Below are 18,527 nucleotides of genomic sequence, written 5' to 3' on the forward strand. Positions count from 1 at the left end.
CCTTCTGTTCCAGTGAGTTGCAGAACAAATGATCAGCAGTGGTGTATTGCAGTGGTACTTGGAGGCCTGGCATGAGATCCTGACCTGTGCAGGTGCTCAGTGAGAGATGAGCTCTCTGCTTCCTTTGGGGTGGGAACGTGCGGGTGCTAAGCACTGATGTGATCCATCCTTGTGGCACAGCAGGAGCTGGGCTGAAGGCACAGTGCCGCCTGCTGTCTCCCTGCCCTATGTCCAGTTCACGACCCATCATATCCACCTTCCTGCATCAGCTGCTGTGGATGGCTTTGTGGCACAAATTCTCTGCTCCTTGTCTGAACTGAATTTGTAATGTTCTTTTTGAGAATGTGCCTTCCTAAACCCTGTGTTGCTGGTTTTCTGCTGTACTTGCTGCTGTTCTCTTAATGCTGTAGTTAGTCCTTGTGCTGCCTTGTGCTGAGAGCACTGCCATTTCTTTCTCTTCTACTATGAGTCTTCAAAAATATTTGTTCATGATCCACTGGCTTTCCAGGTGTTTCTTCGGTTGCGGTATAGCATTTGCTTTTGTATGGGAAGGTAAGATGCCAGAATGCTCTTTTTGTCAAGTCTCGCAACTGCAGATGGAGGCATACCTTTAAGTCCTCCACTGCCCAGCAGTTTGGGGCCTGGTAGGGGATGCTTGCTTTGTCATTCTCTTGTTCTGGAGCTGGGTTTAAGTTACACCAAGCACCTGTCCTCTTCTGATCCTGACATCCTGTCAGTATGCATTCCCCCTGCCTCTCAGGAGGTAATGCTTGTTTCAGGCAGTGCTCTGCCTTATCTTTACAGGAAACCCAGGCTAGGAATCTTCCAGAATTCCTCCCCTCCCTCTCCTTGTCTTTCACTGACCTCTAACCACTTTGCTGTCTTTCTTGACAAGATGCTTAGTTTCATCTCTGCTGCTTTTTCCTTTCACTCTTCACCTTTGATTACTTTTCCTGGAGTGAGCTGCTTAGAAACATTAACCATGACAGATGTATACAGTAGTCAAATATAGCCAAGTTCCTTAAGTTATTTTAGCTTAAAACTTATGCTGAAATGCGTATGGCAAGTAGATGTCTTTCGTGTGTATTACTTGTCACAGCAAAAATATTTGTCCTCAGTGAAAAGGGTAAGTCTCTGCAGTGATTAGATTTCTGTATTATAATAGTAGTATTACTAAAGAAAAGTATTACTTTTTATAAGAGCCCTAATTCTCTCTCCCTGAGCCTAAACCACCGCAACGGTAAGACCATGTAAATATGTAAATTCACCTTTTTTTTTTTTGTATAGAAATTGAGGACTTAAACTATCATTTGTTTTTCTAATGCATTATAAGATAAAATGTACTGTGAAAGAAATATAAGGAAGCTTTCTTATGTTTATGGCTTCCTAATTGTGTGAGAAATTCTGTCACTTCTAAACATATTATTTTCTGGAAGACTCAAGTTTTCTGAAAACATATTTGCTTTTAGTCTGTGGGTAGCTGAGAAGATGACTGGATTTACTTAAATACGTGCACAAAGGCTACGTTTTCCCTGTTTTGTAGTGCCTGCTACACTTGTCGTTCTAAATACTTCTTCATAAGCCTAAATAATTAGGTTTCTGTGAGGGCTGCTCAAAAAGTAATGCCTCCTACTTTATTACATTGGCCCACAACATCAGGTGTGGATGTTGGTGGTATGGCAGTAGAGGCTGAACCTTCCCACCAATAGTCCATTACATTTTGTTGCCGTGTGACAGATGGCAGCAGAGGGGCAGTGGGACAAAATGGGGTCTGATTTGGAAGTATGCGTGAAGCAAAGGTCTGTCATTGAATTCTTCCATGTGGGAAAAAATGGCACCCATTGACGCTTGAATACTTTTGTGGAGACCAACAGTGGATTATGAGGACAGTGAGGTGTTGGGTGGTGTGTTTCAGCAGTTGTGACAGTGATATGAAGGGCAAGCCACGTTCCAGACAGCCGTGGAGATTTTTACAAGTGTTGCATGCAGCTCTTGTTCACCTCTGGTGAAAATGCATAGCTAGTGGTGGTGACTGTTGAAAAAGGGTGTTTTGTAACTGAGAATTTGCTTTATCAAATAGTGGTGTTGTTTCTGTGGAAATTGTTAGGAGGCTTTACTTCCGGAGCAACATGCATATGTGCTTTCTGACTGTGATTTACTCCAGTAGTCTGGAATGATTTTGAGGCAAACTGTATTTGTCTTTGGAAGACAATTTCAAATTAAACTCCATAATTTTGATCTCCTCGTATGGATGAGGATAGTATTCAAGGTGTGTGCTATTTTTAAGTCAGCTACTTTCTCACGTGAACATAAAGCATGTGGTAAGCAGAAGACAGTTCTGTTATAATGGAGTGTGAAATTAAACTAGGGAAGGCTGAGCTGTAATAGCTGAAATGTCCTCCCTACATTCCAGAGACGGTTTTGCACTTCTCTGATGTGGGGGAAAAAAAGGTGAGTAATGGCTTCCCAGCTCACCCTCAGATGCAGTATTTCTCATCATTCCCCACTTCTTGGGAGTGGTTGTTATTGCTCAACATAGGCAATACAGGCCGCATCTGTGAATAGACCATGTTTCCCCAGCTATGGACTGTGACACCTTGCAGAGGCCCAAGCCCAAAAGATCTTCTATTTCAGGTCTGGGGCTTACAAGAAAATATTGCCTTCTAAGCACCACAATAATAAAAGGAAGCCAGCATAAATTGAATCTGAGATCTCATTTAAAAAAAAAAAAAGCAAAACACTTTTTAGAAGCGAGAGATGGCATTATTTGAACGTCTTGTGTGTGATGTTGCTACATTCGGCAGTATTACCAAGCCTTCTCTTGCCTGCTGAAACTGTAAGGGGTGTAGGCAGATTGGAATATCTGTGATTAGATCTTAGTGTCAAGGAGAGAGCTATCTGAGATGATTCATTCGTAAAGGAAACCTTAGTACAAGATTACAGGCCTTTGGATGTCTAACCACTACTTCTCAGTGGCTTTTTCCATGAAAATGTGGAAGAAGGTTGGTTATAGCTACTAGGTGACTAATTAAACTTCAAACAAGTGGCTGATATGTGTATGTTTCTTCCTGAGACCAGGGAGTCTGCTGGCAGTCCCAGCAAGATGTCCCCGTAATGAAGTTTTGCTCAGCTAACAAGTACTGACCTTGTAGGTCAACACAGCTACACATTTCTGTCAGTATTCTGAAGTGCGTAACTTCAGGATGCTCTTCTGAAGTTGTAAAGGTGTGGATGTGAAGTTATAATAATTGAACGAGATGCAGCCACTGAGCTGAGCCATGGTGGCTTAGTAGCAGTGCCTATGTGCTGTGGCTGTTGGATAACATCAGGGGGTGCTTCTGTCAAAGACATTCAGCTAATGTGACTGACCTAGCACCTTGACTTGGATCACTGCATGCACGGAGCTGAACTACAGCTTCTCTGCAGGCAAGAATCTCAAATAGAAATTGAAAGTTTAATGTTCTTATGTTAACTTTTACAACAGTACTTTGTGAATGGCCTTTTAACGAACAGGTGTTAAGGGTTTGTCTAGAAGTGGACACAGCTATGTCAAAACTGCTAACTAGAAAAGCGTGTTTACATTACAAGCTTGTTAATTGGTTTCAGATATTAGTGAATTGTTAGCTTCCCATGTTGATTCTAGCAGTTGCACTGTGTATATATAAAGCAGTCTTTGTACTTGGATGCTGCAGAGCAAATAAACCTTTGAGAGCTGTAAAGGTAGATGGTGAATCATTTCATACTCTTCCACAGAATGAGTTGCTTGGAAGATATCTGAGGAAGAATCAACTGTGGGAAGTGAATGGAACATTTTTCTCTGCCTAAACTGGATTCGCTTACTGGAGCTTGTCCTTAGTATTTGTTGATGGAAGCACAAGGATGCCTTTGCAGTCCCATGTGCTGTAGGAAACCCTCAGGAAAGAAGCCTGTCTTCTGACTGTCCGTGGTGCTATTGAACTGTGTGGTACCAACTTGCCTGGCTTTGCACTGTCTCCTTTTCTGGCTTGGTCTGAAGAGCAGGCTGGAAAGAGGACGTGCGATATTGTGGTCATGGCTTAACATTCAAGGATGGATACTATGCTGGCTATTTCTCACTTATTTTTATTTGCTAGGTTTTGCTCAATGAGCATTAAAAACCCCAGAATCTCAGGTCACCTGTTTTGTTTCCTGAATGTAGGATATGTATATGAAATTATCTGTACTAAACAGATGTACTTAAAACATGGGTCTATTTAGGCATATAAAAATGCGTTACTCTATCAGTTTATTCTATATATTATTAAAAAAAAAAATTTACTTGAGAGTGAATATGCTGGTCTTCACATGAGTGTCAGCCTATATTGACTTAATGTATTTAAAGCATCAGAAATGCAGGTGTTAGAGAATGAGATGAACGGTGACTTGGTGTGAGTTTTCAAGCCATTATCCACAAGCAAATACTAGGGCACAAATAACTTCTTATGTAAGTTTGCTTTTGTGTATTTGTTTGCTTTCCCCAATTTGAGAGAGCACTCTAATCCTTACCACAGAGAAAACCAATTTGTGACAATTCACACTTCAGGAAAAAAGAGTGTGAACTTATTTACATGTAATTCAGGTGCAGTTCAAGTTGGTTTCTTCTACTTACTGGTCCCTGGCTATAAGAAACCCAGTAGCTTTATCAAACTGAATCGGAACAATAGTTGTCATCTCAGACTAGATTTCAACTCTGCTTGTATAGATTTACAAGTGACTCATTTCTAAGTGAATGTAACTTGATTAAAAATGCATTAAGCATTAATAATGGGGTATTGTGCTTTAAGAAAATCCTTTAAATGTTTTGGAAAACCAAAGTAATTCAATGTCTCTAAATTTCACTAAAAGCAGTGTAAATAAAAGTATTTAACAAAGAGAAAGATCAGGATTTGCCACTGTCTTGGGACTAGGCTGAGTGAGCAGTTTCTGAAGGACATAATTCTAAGGAACCCTATGCATTTCTTTCTAGAAAAGCATCTTAATCTCTTGAGTCAATTTTCAAGACCAAGCTGGTGAAAGCCATCTGCTCTGAACTGAGTGTTAGCATTGCTTTGAGAGCCTGGAGTAGAGCTTGCAACAGGTTCTTCCAGCCTGACATATTCTGTTGTTAATTTTTTAAAGTACATATTTGTACCGTATGATCACTATACATCCTTGCTCTTAAGTGGCCTTTGATTACACTTTTTTTTCCACTTCATAGCATTTCTTCTGGATTTATTCAGAGGAAATCCTAGATGTTCTTCATGTCTTTTTGTGGCTACTGCAGAATGATTATGTAAGAAGCTGGAGTGAGGCAAATTGATGAGACCTTTCTCTAAATCTTAGATAAATTCTTAGCTTTCCAGAAGCTGAGTTTTCTTAAAGAGTCAAATGTTTCTGTACTTAAGTGTAGCAGATTTAAAAAAAAACTACAAAACCCAAACCAAACAAAAACTCTTAAGTGTTCTTCAAGGGAGTTTAGCAGAGATGGTATAATATATTGAAGCCTCATATGATTTTTTTTTTTCCTTTTAAAAAGGACAGTAAACATAGTGAACTCTGGAGATCATAATTCAAGATGCATTAATTCTAAAGAAAAAATATCCTGCCCTGAACAAAAGATTTAGCAAAATTTAGTTTGTATGTTCACATGATGAGAGGCATAATAAGGAATTGAATACAGTTTTTTTTTTGCAATGAAGCAACAATGAGATCAGTCTCATAAATGTTGTGTGTGCCCTTGATTAGTGTGTGTGTGTGTATGGGGGGAAAACATACCTAGTAATGCACCCAAATCTTGAAGTCTGCTTGTTTAGGCACCATTTCACTACTTCGTGAAGGGAATAGTAGTGGCTGTTGCTTCGTGTATTTAGACTTCTGCAGCCTATGTCACAGGCAAGTCTATAATTCAGGAAGGTTAACTGAGACTTATAGAAACACCCCACTCCTGGCCCAAAGTGATAAATCAACATTGAGTAACAGACTTTGAAGTGGGAGCAGAAGAACAGATTTTCTTCCAGAAGAAGGGAAATAATCAATAGATACTGTGTTTCCTTTCGTGTTGTGTCAGCAGAATTTTTTCTTGAGTAAATCTTTGATCCAGTCATTCTAGTGTCTTTTTAGGGAGAATTTCCCTTCAATTCCGGTATTAATGGACAAATCTTACACAGCTCATGGAATACACGTGGAGTAGGTGGATTGGTGTACCTCTGAGATGGAAACCTTCCTTTCAATTACCATTTTCTAGTAAATACAATTCTAGAGAGGCAGGTGGTGGTGGGGAGTTAATTATTCACAATTTCACTATACTGGCTTACAGATTAAGTAAATTTACAAGATGAGAGTAGTAGATGGAATGGAAAAAAGAATTATTGGGCCAAGGATGCAAAAGAAGTTCACTAAATGCTCTCTTATTCAAAAATGCTCAGCAGTTACAGCATCAATTCCTAGTCTGGCAAATATGAGCATAACAACTAGTGTTTCATTATGTGTAGGTACCTGGATTTTGAAATCCTGAGTTTCTTGATCAAATCAGTACATGAAACATTAATTTATTAGAACCTATACTGAATATGGGAACCTGAAGTGAAGTCTTAGATTGCAGTATATTCTGGCATCTATTGCCAATTGTTTAGTCATATGCATCAGTGTTGCTCAATCCCAGTAATAATTTGTTTGTCTTAAAAACTGGAATGAGGTAGTGGTTTGGAGTCACTGTAGAGTGTCAGATGGTTTCTTGAGGAGTTTACCCAAATCATGCTGAGGGTGAGGGCTCTGGAGTACAGGCCTTATGAGGAGCGGCTGAGGGAGCTGGGGTTGTTCAGTCCAGAGAAGAGGAGGCTCAGGGGAGACCTTATCGCTCTCTGTAACTACCTGAAGGGAGGTTGTAGTGAGCTGGGAGTCAGCCTCGTCTCTCTTGTAACTAGTGACAGGGTGAGGGGGAATGGCCTCAAGTTGCGCCAGGGGAGATTCAGGCTGGACGTTAGGAAACACTACTTTTCTGAAAGACTGGTCAGGCACTGGAATGGGCTGCCCAGGGAGGTGGTTGAGTCACCAACCCTGGATGTGTTCAAGGAATGTTTTGACCTTGTGTTGAGAGACATGGTTTAGTGGGGTTATTGGTGGTAGGTGGATGGTTGGACTAGATGATTTTGTAGATCTTTTCCAACGTAGCTAATTCTATGAATCTATGCTGTGGGAAAGAATAAAAAGATAAGATTTATTTAACTGATTGCTAGCCTGTGTTAGAAACCAATAGCTTCTTAGTTTATTCACTAGCCAACCAATCTCCTAAAGTAAAGTGGCTAACAGTTGAAATTTGAGCATGGAACTCCTTGATATGTACACATTATGCTTACACCATAGTTGGTGATCAGTGCCAGCTGAGGTGGGCTGCAGTGCAACTGTGTCACTACCACATTTTTTTTTTCCAAATACAGTAATCAGTGCTGTGGAATGCAGATATGTAGTGAGTACAAGTTATTGTGTGCAAGAATGAGAGCACATGAATTGTTCTGTATCAGTGTATTGCCAAACTTGATTGAGATTTTTCTTGTCGAAAACAAATGGGTATAGAAGAATTAGTTATAGCATGCTCAGTGACCATAGGGTTGTATTGTTCCAATGCTTTCATTTGGGATTGAAATATGTACACTGGTAGCACTTCAGTGCTACCAGCTTTAGAATATGCAGACTCATCACCGAAGCTGTTGTACAAGGAGTTGTATAGGCTCTTGTAAGATGGTCTTGGAGGTCAGGGTTAAGTGTCTGGGGACCAGTAAGCCCTTGTTACTGATCATACTGTGGAAGGGGGACAGGCTAGTTCCTGGAGAGCCTACTGTAGTGACATCAGTTGCAAATCACAGTGTTCTTATATTGGAGACGATGTGCATGAAATGTAATGGTATTGTTGGAATACTAGATTTTAGGTGGAGAAGAGTATTTAAGAATCTGCAAACTCTGAACTTGTCAAATGTTTCTATAGCCTGCCTACTTTGGCGGTCTCCTAGCCACTCCTAGTGGTAGTCTGAAAGAAATAGCTTTGTGATGGCGTACTTCCCTTAAAGGGATCACTTGATTCAAGTGTTTGTTAAAGTTCACTAGTCAAGCAACACCTATAAATCCTGTTGTCTTTTGATGTGGCTTGACATAACAGAGCATTTGTGTGCTTCTGCATTTGAAGGGATATAGCAGGGAAGAAAGCTTCCATACTATCACAGCAACTGTGCATTAAAAGTATGTATTGTTGTATTTGAAGTGTATCTGTGTTTTTTTTCCACTTAAGAATTTGTCACTTCCTTTACAGTAACAATAAGCATGTGCCAGTGGAACAGCATGCATTATTTTTTGATAATCTTCTTAGAAAGGGTTAGATTAAGATCTCTGAGCTACAGCTGCTGTAAATGGAACTCTTTTTGTCATAAATCCTTTTCAAGTTGTTTCCTTTTGGAGTTAATTGATTAAAATGTGTACTGTGTTGGCTTGAGTCTCTCTTGCTAATTGGATAAATTGAAACCACAGTCTAGATACAAAAATCAACGGTGTAAGATCCTTGTTGGTACAGTTGCATATTGCATTTAGATCTGTTTGCTTGGTGGTGGTGTATGTAGAAGTGTTTTATCCCTCAAGACCTGGAGATTGACGTCCTACTTTACTAGGTCTGTCTGTGTCTGGATGTTGCAGAACAGATGGTTAATTCAAAAAAACAAGAGTATTAAAGCTGAGTAGCTAAATCTGATCTCCTAAAAAATGAGGTTGCCAAAACAAGCTGCTGCATTTGATGTAGTTGCTGAATTGGTCTTTTTTCCTCATACAAAGGCAAATCCAAGTTTAGTGCCTCAGAGCAAAGAGGTTGTCGGTGGTTACAAGAATTTTCAGCTTTTCGATTCTCTCAGAACCTGCAACTTGAAACAGTCAGTTGCCTACATATTGTAGGGCTCTGGGAAGAAAAAGGCTTATTTCAAATCCATTGCTTTTCTTAACTTGTCACTGTGGTCCTGAATTTTAAAAATAAGAATGATAAATTGCAGGAGTAGGGTAAGGCTGGCAGCTGATTTTTCTCTTTAATCTGCCATGATTTGCTTTTTTCTTTATTTAGGTAGTCAACGAAATGAGAAGGAAAAAAAGAAAACTTTTAGGAGAAATGATTATGTGTATAGGCAAATTCTTTTCATTCAAAATAGGTCTTGTCAACAAATAGGATAAGTAATTTGAGACAAGCATTAAGCCAAAGAAGCCTTTCGATCATCTAATCCAACCTGCATGCCACAAATGCAAGTTATCTCTGGGCAGAGCCAAATAGTAAATGAATCCACATACATCTGTACCAATATGAAAGGGATTAAAGCATTTATTTTCTGCATTCATCCTGTTGGGATTATTTCTTGGGAACACCATTTCACACTAACCTACTTGCCTACTTTCAAATGAAACACTGAGATAAGCAGCATCAGTCTGCTCATCTCAACCCCCTGGGGTTTAAATACTTATGATTCTTCCATGAGCTGCTTGGAGGTATATATACTTAGCAATTCTCAGGAACCTGTGAGCTTGCAATCCATTTTTTCTGTGGTGGCTCGAGTATTTAATCTTTAAAGTTTTGTACATTAATTTTTGGAGATTTTCTCACTTGTATGATGTTATAAGATGAACTGTCATATTTCTGTTGGATTATGGTACTATAAATTCCTATGCCTGATATAAAAGTAGCTTGATTATTGTATAAAAGCTGAACAAAGCAGGAAAATTATTTGTGTAAGCTTCTGGTTTGGTAAATGCCTTTAAAGTAAAGATTTGAAAACTTGGAATGTCTTACTTCTGCTAACTCTTCTAATGTTTAATCCTGTGCATTTAAGGTGTCAGGCAAACAAGTGAAAACTGAGTCCTTCAATCTGTTCAATTTACTCTGCAAGTTTTGCTGGAGAATTGAGCTTGCTGAGTGAGAATTTAAGATCTCAAATTTTAATAGGGTAGCCCACTATTCGCCATAGATGGAAATCTGAGAGGAGTCTACTCATTTCTAAATGCTAGTTGAAGTCTTGATGTGAAGTATTTTTTGGCTTCTCTTAGAATTAGTATGAGTTATTTGGTTCTTTTTTAATTTTGCATCTCCTAATTGGCCTCATACCCCTTTTTATTTCAGGAATCAATGGCTCTGAAGCAATTTTCTATATCCTCAGAGTTCTGGACATGATCTTAAAGGGAGGTGCCCTTTGAAATAACCACCTACCTGTCTGATGATCCCTGTCATTATGACACAGGGTTAGATGTTCATACTGCAAGTTCTCATTCACAGCTTGAAATAGAGCCTTCAAACCTGGTAAAAGAACGAAGTTCCAAAGTAGAGCAACCTTGGGAAAGCCTGGAGAAAGCAATATGTTAGGGAACAAATAGGCAGAGGCACCAGAGTGTCTGAGAGCATATGGAGTGTTGTCATCAGTTGCAAAACCAATGTCAATATTGCACACATGCAAAAATGACTCTTTCTATGCTCTTGCCAAGCACAGGGAATGGGAGCTATAAGTATCATTGGTAAATTGCTTTAGCTGCCAGTGAGCATCCTGCAGCTGTAATCAACAAGCTAGAATTGTCCCTTGCAGTGCTGAGCAGTGGCTGCTGCAGAAGCATTTAATTAGTGGTGATAAAATAGCCCCTTTTTAGTTCTTGCTTAACGACAAAGGATTCTTACAGTTTAAAAAAAAAATCTCACACTTGGTTTTGCTGTGCTCTTCTGGTTCTCTAGTAGGGCATTTTAACAATAAAAATTTTCAGTGGTTCTCTTGTGGTTATGTTGTTTCATATTTTAGTGCGGTTCAGAATTGGACTGTAAAGCTATTATTTTGTACTTATTAATACTAAGTATCTACTGACCTGTCTGCCCTCTGAAATGCAGTTTTGGAATATTGTCATGTTTATATAATGTATCTGGATAGTTGCCATGGAGTTGACCACTAGGGTGCATGGTTTGTAAGGGGATGGCCACCTGGAAATGAAAAGTAGTAGTCATAAGGCAGGATGCCTTAATTCATGACTACAGTATACTGCACATGACTCTTTCTAATTAATTCACAGGAGAACAAATGTTGAAGCAGAGCCTGTAAGATGGAGAGTGGTTTGGTTTTAAGTTCTGAAATCTGTTTGTACTGATCCAAGCTCCATTTCCATGGGAACAGGAAGTCTAGTGCTCTCATTTGTCAACTTCAGCTGCCTCCTGGCTTTGGGGAGAGTAAATTGTTCCCTTATGCTAACCCTTTCAAAATCAAGAGTTGTGTTACATATTAACAGCTCTTTTTTTCTTTTTTATGGAGACAAATAATAATGACAGTTCTTTCATGCATTTCATTTCTGGAAAATGTTTAACATTAACTGCTCATAGGTCAGATATCTGAGTGTTTAGAGTTTATGCCAGGTTACCTAACTTCTGAATTGTCATGTACATAGTGATAATGTAATATATAAGATCATAGTTTCTTTCCTGATATTGGGGGATAGGAGGAGTGGTCTTCATTATGGTGTAGTTTTTACAGGTTGTGAAGCAAATCCAGCACTTTATGTATCTAGAAGGATCAAATCTGACCTCTGCCTGCCTTCCCCTCAGTTCTTCTGTCAGCTGCTTGCAGTAACACAGGTCTGTTCCCATGCTTTGCACCAGCCGTGGAATATACTGGCTCCAGCAGCAGCTTCTCTCTAAAGACATCAGGAATCTGCAGTCCAAGTGAGCCTTCAACAGCACCGTGGTCTGCCCTGCCTCTGTACGACAGATTTGAGTTTGAGTTATGCTTTTGCCAGCAATGTGGAGCTTCCAAGCCTGGTCTATGTGGAGTTCATACCAGCACAATGACTGTGCCAGCCCCAGGGTAAAGCAGGTAAAGGCCTGACTTTCTGGAAGAAACCCTAAAGAAACTGATGGCTCTCCAGGGTTTGACACGGGCTGGAGGTTATTGAAAATATCATGGAGAACGTAGAGTATGTACTGCTATTCTGCACTGAAGACAAGAGTTGATAGGAAAAGCTTGCAGTCCCTTGGTTAAGTGTTCTCAATTTTAAGGAGGCAGCTCTTCGGATCTGGAAGCTTTTACTGGTTAAATGGATTTTTCCCAATGATTTATGCATACTTTACCAGTGTTACACTCAGAGCTGCTTTTGGCAGCATTACAATTGCTGGAATTACTATTTGAATGAAAACAATTCTGTATTTCTGTAACTTGTACCATTCTCTTTGTTGTACTAGAGCTTGACACAGTAAAAGTATATTGAGCATGTGCAGAAACAGCATTGTACCAGAGACTTACAGCCAGAAGTGTGGCAGCTTATTCTTTCTTTTGTAGAACAGTAGGGTTAAAACAAACTCAGAAACATACCAGGAAAAGCCCCAAACCCACAAACACAAAACAAAACCAAAAAAATCCCTGCTTCTGTTAACCCTTTGGCTCTTTGGGTCCTGTGAGCAGTTAATGTAGGCTTAAGTATTCAGCCACCAGTTGTTCAAGACAGATGACCTCCTGTGCAGGTGATGTCTTCTGTGAGCACAGCTGTAATTCAGACTGTCCTGGATGGGTGTGAATAGAAGCAAGGTTCTGGAAATAGCTCCTCTCAGATTGTTGTGCAGTAATGTGGAGGCTTGAAAGTTGTTTTGATGGGTAAATAGCTCTACTTTAAAATATATATATATATTGTTGTCAGCTTTGTAATAGAGAGTGGAAATAAAGAATCAGTTGATCTGGAGGTAGTCTTCTCATGACCTGAAATCGTCTGGAAAGGTGCCTCCCTGCTTAGATCCCTTCTTGATTTCAGTTTTCAGCATGTTAGTTTAGGTGCAATATAATGGGCTTAAGGGGAGCTGTCTTGGGAACGTGGAATTTCACAGCTGTGAGGACCTTGTCTGTTGTTGCTTAAGGTAGGAGAGTCCAGATTTGCTCGAGAATGTGGAGATCTCTTCCTCTGCACTGGCTGAAGTTCAGTTGGAATTTGCCACTGTAGAACTAAAGACTGAACAGGAGCTGGTTGCAGAACTGATGATGTGCATTTCTTTTAAAACTTGGATGAAGGGTTGGGGAAGAAAAAGCCAAAAGTGACGGTAACTGAATAATTATGTCACTAAGTGTAGCCAGGAAATCTTGTTTGTATTAAGTAGAAACGTGTCAGTGTCTTCAACATCTTTCAAACGTGAAACAAAATAATTATTCAATGATGACTTTTCTTTTGTTCTAGCAGCCAGCAAGTCTAAAAGCTAATGACAAACTTTAAGGAGGGACATGTACAAGGTACAATTTCTTTTGAGAAATATGCTCCCTAACTACCTGCAGTTAAATGCCGAAACACTAAGTAATCCAAGCAGTGGGGCTTCTAATCCTTAGAATTCTGCAGAACACAGTTCCTTCTGCAGTTATTTCTTGCGCTGAGTGAATTCAAATGAATCTTGAGGTGTGAAAACTTCAAGAAAGCTTAAACATAACTTTTCTTCAGGTTTAGCAGCTATTTGTTGGGACAAGTCAGGATGTGTGTGCCATGTCAGACAATTACTCAGCTGTTCAATGGTTATTCAGCTGCTTATTTTATCCCTGTGGCATGCAGTTCTTTTGTGTTTACGTAAACTTTCTCACTACAAGTGGATTACAGATTGAACAACAGAGAAATAAATTCAATAACAATGGAAGAGTGCAGTTGCATAGAAGCTGTGTGTGATGCGAGTGTATTGTAACTGATAAAAAATCAATCTTGTGATATTTATTCCTACTTGTGAGAGAAAATAACGTTACATTCTTCACTGAAAATGATCACGCTAGACAATGATCACGCAATGTGAGTGGAACAGGCAGTGTAAACGTGAGATTATTTATGTTTTCAGTGTTTGTAAAAAAGCAAGTGTGTTTGTAAAAGATGCAGGTGAACAACTTCTGAAATACAGAAATGCTGGTGTGGAATGTCTAGGCACTGTAATAAGGTTTCTGATGGTATTAGTCACTTCTTGATGCCTGCAGATAGCTGCCTTTTCCACTCAGAATCTAAGAGCTAAGATTCTCGTCCATGTCATTCTTGAATGTAATTTGGTTACCAATAGTCACACACTAGTTGCATTATGCTACTTATTTTTAGAAGGCTTAAGGAGTTGTATTGTAATTGCATTACTGTGAAGAGTGGTCTGATGCATTATCTAGTATGTACTCAGTCCTGGTAAAATGGCTTTTAATTGCATTAAAGGATAACCTAATTGGTACTAGGAATATACGTATTTTCCCCAGATTTAGTACTTATCTAGAAATAAAAGCACAGAAACAAATAGCAGCAGCCCATAGCCTTATGTTGTTACACAGCTGAATGCAAAGGAAAGCACTCAAGCTGCTCTGGGCCTTTCATATTTGGCCATCCTATCTTTAACATAGATGTAATGTTGACTAGAACTGATGATGCTTTGTATAGAGACCTCATATGCTATGCTATCAGTGAAAGAGGATGAAATCAAAAAGCTCTTTCATGTCTCGTTTTTCTTGTACACAGGAAAATGTTTGTAGTTGCAGACATGCAGTTCTATCTGCTTTCAGGGGACTACTTCTAACCCCTTTTGAAGAGATAAGGCTCTTTTCCCTGGAGAAGATGATAACACTAGTTTATCCATGCCTTGGTTTAAAAAAAAAAAAAACTCTTTCTGTCTTGGTGACAGCTCTAAATCTTATGTTTTAGATGTAAGCAAACCATAAAACCATGAAGCCAATTCTGAAGCCCTAAGAACAGTAACTGTGATCGGCCTATGAACAGGCTCCATAAACTGATGGGCTTCCCACCCATCCCTTGTAGACCAAGTATTACTTCCCTATATGTGTAGATATATTTTAGGTGATGTGTATGTAGTTCACATGGCTGGCTAAGATCATCAACCTGCATGTCCCAAGTTACGTTTCTGGGATTTTCTCTTCTGTATCTCCAATTGCAGCTGGCCTTGTGGGATGCTCTATATTTGATGGTGCGTAGAACAAGGACCAGCAGGCGTCGATTCTGTATTTCCAAGGGAAAACTCATTTTATGTGTATCTGATGTAAGCAGTGAACTGTGTGTGGATTATTTCTTTCTGCTGCAAATGGAAATAAAATATTTCATCTCTCCTCAGATCCTAAAACAAAAATAAGATTTTTAAACCTGGATAAACTATAATGACCGGATCTTGGCTCTGTAATCAAAATGTAAAACTGCCTTTAAATTTTAATCTTACCATGCTGTTCTTCTAATTTGTAGTTTATCCAATGAGTCATTTTGACTACAGGATACCAATAGGCACACCTTTTATATTTTTGAGATGTCCTGCATTTTGTTTGATGGAATGCCAGACTGTACATATACATGCAGCGCAGCTTTTTGCTTGCAGCTTGTGTTTAATAATTTGTTTCTTAAAAGGCATCCCAGAATGGAGTATCTATGGGGAGGGATATATATATGCATGTCAAAGACAGCTCTTTCGTACAGAGTTGATGAACCGCTGTTTCTTGCTGCTCTGTGAAAGGCAACTCTGAGTTAAGAATGAATTGCATTGCAGTTTCTGTATTCATGGGGATCTATGTCAAGACACTTGAAGACGCTAGAACTGAGTCATATTGATGGCAAACACTTAAGTTGCATTCTCCAGTTCGGTTCATATTCACCTCTCCAGTAATAGCAGTACTTCCCTGTATTGTCCAATTTCTAGGACTTCCTCTGGAACATTGCGGTGTTCTCAGATTGTTTTTCAGTGATGCTTTGTAGATGTGTACTATTGCTGCATTTTTAAATGAGATTAAATGTTGATCTGTATGTGTGAGGAACTTTCAGAACTCTGTGTTCACTCTGATTTTTGGGTTTATTACATAGAATATGCTCATGAGATTTCTCTTCTGAATGCGCTGTTTCATTTTGATGAATTAACTCTCAATTCTAGATGATGGAATGAAAGCGAGTATTTGCAAGTGGGAGCGATAGTGTGGATATGTCTTATCTTTGAGGTTTTCCTGTGAGGCTGCTGTCTACACTTTATATTTAATCTATGCAAACATGATGCTGTGATGAAGGGCTCTTGTAGAATATAGATGCTACAGTATTAAATATTGTGGAGTGCTTGTGCGTACATACAAATGAGACATACAGTTCAGTTATGCAGTAACTTCCAATGGATGATGTACTCTTATAGTCAAGTGACCGCAGCCATACTTCTATTGTGTTAAAGTCAAGTAATGTAAACCAATTTCAATAAATGCTGGGCAGGAATCAGATTTGAAACAGAGTAAATTTTTGGCTGGATTGTTATGAGCTTGCTATCACTGGCGCTACTAGTGTAATAATGAAATAATTGCTGATATGTTAAAGGCAAACTGCCAGGAGAATGCTGATTCTGATTTCAGTGCATTTAAACTAATTTATTAACGGTTACATGGCATTAACAATTATGAACGCTGCAGCTTTGATTGCTTGGGAGACTTCACTCTAAAAATGTAATTGAGTTTTTATTCCAAGAATCAAGCATTAAGAATATATGTATTACTTTTGCGTGTGTGAACATACGTTAGTGAAATGTCTTACCTGTACTATTATTTCATTATGAAGAGTTATTGGTTCAGTCACCCCCTAGAATGTTCTTGTCTTTCATCCTAAAAATGTTTTGTCATTAAATAATTGCATGATGATCCCTAAATTTACAGAATATTGGCTGGGCTGGCAGCACGCAGCCCCTTTTTGCCTTCTAGTGGATAAGGCATGGCAAGTATGAGCATGCATCCAATGCTTAAGGGATTGAGCTCTTGATGCCTTTGGCTGAAGACCTAAATTTCAGAAGCATCTCTTCTTCCTACTGGGAAAACTGTTTCAGGTTTTGTAGTGCTTTGCTGTTTCAGTTAACTTTCCTGCTCTAGCCAGGACTGCATGTTGCAAGCAGTGCCCGCTGGCACTCTGCTCTTGCATCTGCCTGCTGAGCACCAGTCTGAAGAAACGCTGGCTTCTGTCGTCTGCGCTTCCCACCAGCGTCAGCAGTGTGAAGAGATACCTCAGCTGTTAAAAGTGCAGTTTTGAAAAAATTGTATATCGGCTATGCTCAGGGAGGTGGTGGAGTCACCATCCCTGGAGGTGTTCAAGAGACATTTAGATGTTGTGTTGAGAGACATGGTTTAGTGCGGTTATATTGGTGGTAGGTGGATGGTTGGACTGGATCATCTTGTAGGTCTTCTCCAACCTTGCTAATTCTATTAAACTTCTTTATCAAAATGCTGCTAAGAGACTGCACTTTAAGCAGTGAATGCAGTAGCATTTAATTTCTATGTGGCATGTGTTTGAAAGCCAGTGGTCTTTAGTTAACTTTGATTGTTGTTTTTCCCAATTTAAATTCTGAGTATTTCCCATGAAAACTTGTAAGATCTTACTGAATGCTTTGAATCCATTTTCTAGTCCTTCTACAAGAATTACTTGCTTTCCTTTGATTGTCACACAAATACAGAATTACACGAGAGCTACTTACATCTATCTGTCTTGTAGCAATGCTTGCCTTACAGATCTGGACTAACACTAAGAACAATTACGTAGTGTTCCTGAAATAAATTTGGCAAAGGAAGTTAGTACACGTTGGTGGCAAGTCAAAAGTGCCTCTGCCCAACGGTCTGCCCATGCTTTTTTTAGCACAAAGTGTCTGCTTTGGAGTTAATGTTAAGTAGTGTCGCTGTGCTTGTAGCTGATCTGTAGAATGTGGCTCCAAAACTGATGTAATCAGCAGTAGTTTCACTTGGACTCTGATACTAGAAGTAGGGAAGTTTTAGTGCAGGCTGTTGGTGCCATTGCAGAAATCCACCTTTCATTTTACAGTGTAGAATTATTTAGCTGTAGTCAGCTGGATGAGAAAACAATTTTTTTTTACTGTTGTCTGTAAAGAGAACTCTTAAACACTGAAGCTGAGTTTGATGTAATGTGTACTTGTTGTATTATATTTAAAATCTGTAGGTTGATGGGTTTTCTTCTTGGTGGAGTCAAGTAAAATTGTTTCATTGGTATTGATGTATTTCTTTTCAACTGAAGAGGTAGCCTGAACTCTGACATCTTCAAATGATTGTGACTAGGAATAGCTGGTAAAGTTTTGTGAATGTCAGTTTGAACTCAAAACAATTAAGATGTCACTAATGTGCTGAGAACTGTCCCACCTAGCTAGATAGTGGTGTTTCCATTTAGTATTCAATTCATCTTAGAAACTGTAGATGTTTGTGATAGTACTAGTGTTGTTAGGGTTTAAAACTAAGATATGAATTCTTAATATAATAGGTAACATTAATAACATAACTGTAGCTGTGTTTTTTCTCAGAACGTTTATTTCAAAAGGAAGCAGTATCAATTTTCACTTGATGGGGCAGCAAGAAAGCACATAATAAAGAAAAACAAATGCATACCTTTTGTGGTTATCTGAACTTGTTCTTCCCTATAAAACTACAGATGCCTGTGTAGCATCTCCTTAAGGACGTAGTGTGTGAAATATTGCAACTTACAAGGGTGTTATTGAGGTTCCTTGTGGGAGTTAAAGCTTCCCGCTTGATTTG

At 39.1% G+C, this 18,527-nt stretch overlaps 1 protein-coding gene across 4 annotated transcripts in view; it reads left to right on the forward strand.

Annotated features, from left to right (window-relative positions):
- The window catches only part of RASSF8 (Ras association domain family member 8), a 72,877-nt gene that overhangs the window by 7,385 nt on the left and 46,965 nt on the right, over positions 1-18,527 (forward strand). Inside the window, exon 1 of one of the 4 annotated variants that reach the window (XM_021392042.1) lies at positions 10,922-11,858. The exons of the other annotated variants lie outside the window; for them this stretch is intronic. The gene's annotated coding sequence lies outside the window, so the exon portion shown is untranslated. Of the gene's footprint in view, positions 1-10,921; positions 11,859-18,527 lie in introns of those variants that run through there. 4 annotated transcript variants of the gene reach the window in all.

Source organism: Numida meleagris, chromosome 1 (assembly GCF_002078875.1).
Source record: "Numida meleagris isolate 19003 breed g44 Domestic line chromosome 1, NumMel1.0, whole genome shotgun sequence".
NCBI lineage: Eukaryota > Metazoa > Chordata > Aves > Galliformes > Numididae > Numida > Numida meleagris.